Source organism: Ixodes scapularis, unplaced genomic scaffold (genome assembly GCF_016920785.2).
Source record: "Ixodes scapularis isolate PalLabHiFi unplaced genomic scaffold, ASM1692078v2 PGA_scaffold2__306_contigs__length_199485367, whole genome shotgun sequence".
NCBI lineage: Eukaryota > Metazoa > Arthropoda > Arachnida > Ixodida > Ixodidae > Ixodes > Ixodes scapularis.
Window position 1 is genome coordinate 17,824,265 of NW_024609857.1, and position 2,577 is coordinate 17,826,841.

Consider the following 2,577-nt stretch of genomic DNA (forward strand, 5'->3'; position numbering starts at 1 on the left):
GTGAGTCTTCGACAGCCATGCTGGCGTGCGGCTGCTCGGCGCATATTCTCCACTTGCTGATAATGGACTTCGAGCTTAGAACTCTGAGAGAACTGGTCGTACACGGGGTGAAATTCTTAAGAAAAACTATTTTGCCGGAAGCAAGGACAAAGAGGTGGGTTAAACGCGCTTGGTTCTGCTTTCTGAGTTTCGCTGGAATACCTTGGTAGACTGCTTGGAACTTTATTTGTAAAGCGTAGTAATTTTAATGAAGGTTTGTGACGAAAACAAGCAGAAGATTGACAGTGCCGCGCAGCAAAAAGTGGCAAGTCTACGAATGAAGTCCAGTGCAGAAGAGATGCTCAGCACAATTAAGCCTATCGCAGTTGCCTTAGATTTCGCGCAGCGTTCATCCCGCACCCTCTCAGATATTGTGGAAGTCTGGAAGGACCTTGGAAAAAAATTGAAATAATTCCTAGTCTATGCCGCAAAGCTTTCATGCTTCCAGCAACGGTATGAACAGGCACTGACTCCCGGACACTTTTTGAGCGTCATGGTTGATCCTCTACGTGCGGATCGGGACCAGTTGACGGAATACGGTAGAAGCCAGGCTCTTACGTTCGGGAGACGCGTTCCAGGCATCACCGAGAACGGTCGACTTCTCCGGGCTCAGCGAACCCCGGAGGAGAACGTGATCCTGGCGTAAACACCGCACCGATCCGTCGGCCCGCCACCGCACGTCCGCGGAGGGATCGGCGTCTCGTTCAACGAGCGGCGAATATCTGCCAGCCCAGCGCCCCAACATGGAGGTCGTCTTCGAGGGAGAAGTCATCGCCCCGGAGGACCTCAATGCGGACTGGATCCTAGTCCATACGGCCAGAAAGAAGGCTCGACAGCCGAAAGTACCCTCACCGAAGCCATCGCACCCAGCCGAGCGTCTGGCTTCCCGCAGCTCGCCAAGGCCTTGCTCCAAGCCGAGCCCGCCGCAGCTCCCAACACTACCTGACGACGACTACAAGATCGTCATTCGTCCACGTGGTAACCTCAGCCTAAGCTCCAGGAGTACAGGCAAGCTGCAAGACCTTATCTTCAACGCTGCCCAGACCAACTACGACGCCGCAGGCGCCGACCAAATCCGAATCAACGCTTCTCAAAACTCTAATCAGCACCCCCTCCGAAGAGCGGGCGCGCACGTACTTCAACATTCACACCTTATGCATCGGGGAGGAGAACTATCCCCTTGCCACATACGTGGCAGATCCTGCCAACACCTCACGCGGAATCATCTTTGATGTTCCAGAAAACGATACACCGGACAACATCAGCCGATACCTAATCGACTACAATAACGTCCCGGCTATTCTCCTTGCCCGCCGGATGGGAAAAACTAACTCCTTGCTAATAGTCTTCGACAGCCCGGAGGTGCCCCATTGGGTCAGCTACCACGGGGCCCCCTACCGCTGCGTGCTCTTCAAACACAAGACGGAGGCCTGCAATATCTGCTGGAAGATCGGGCATAGGGCAGATGTGTGTCCCTCACCGAGAGCCAATAAGTGCCCTCGCTGCGGAAGCGACAATCCGCCCACTGACCACGACTGTGAGGTGAAATGCGCCGTATGCCGAGGACCCCACCCCACGGGTTCCCCGAGGTGCAAGAAACGCCTTCAAGAACACCCTGCCATTCGCCGCCGTCAGGCACAACGACCGATGGGCGATTTCAGCAAAAGTTCAACCCCACCGCCCCCCCCCCCCCTCCCCGTACAGGTCCAGGGAACGCAAATCAGTACCCTCCGAACCCGGATTCAGATCCCGGTCCCGTACCCACTCCAGACCCCGACCACGATCCAGATACAGGTCCAAACCACTCCAGGTCCCGCAAGACGAGCCGCCCCGACAACCAGCGGCCCCCAAACAGGTGAGCTGGGCTAATGTGGCCTCCGGCCCCAAGGGTGGTGATGCCAGAGACAACGAGCTCGCGGCTCTACGGCGAGAGGTCCAAACCCTCACGAAATTAATCACTGACGTTCAGAAGGAAAATACAGAATTACGAACCCTAATTAAACAGAAAGAGGTTACCCCTCCAGCACCCACTCCTATCCCTCTCCCACAACCCGTTGCGGTCGCCATACCCTTGCCTGATAGCGCCGCCCAGCCTACCACGCGTAGAGCAATCGATACTAATGACGTCCAAATCGTAGACTAACAACGCCGACTCTCAAAGTCAATGACCGAAATGTCTCGCACTTTCAGTGCCAGACTACAAACCTTAGAGCAAAATGTTCACAGCCGTTTTATGGCAATCGAAGGCATTGTTTCAAAGCGCTCCTCCGAATTGGCCCAACTCACCGGTCAAATGGACCAACTCACCAACCTCTCATCCCAGGCGGGGTCCTCCAATCCTCCACCACCCCCACTATCCACACCCTACCTCCAACAGTGCATCCCTGAGTATTGCTTTACCTCTCCCCCACCCGCCACGCCTCAGTAGACACCAAACCACTATCTGGCAATGGAACTGCCGCAGCTTCCGACGGAAACGAGGCAATCTTGAACATTACATACAATCCCTCGAAACACCCCCCGATCTCATAGCGATTC

At 55.3% G+C, this 2,577-nt stretch overlaps 1 pseudogene; it reads left to right on the plus strand.

Moving 5' to 3' along the window:
* The first annotated feature begins 782 nt into the window (after nt 1–782).
* On the plus strand, nt 783–2,182 carry LOC120835979 (annotated as a pseudogene).
* The last annotated feature ends 395 nt before the right edge of the window (nt 2,183–2,577 follow it).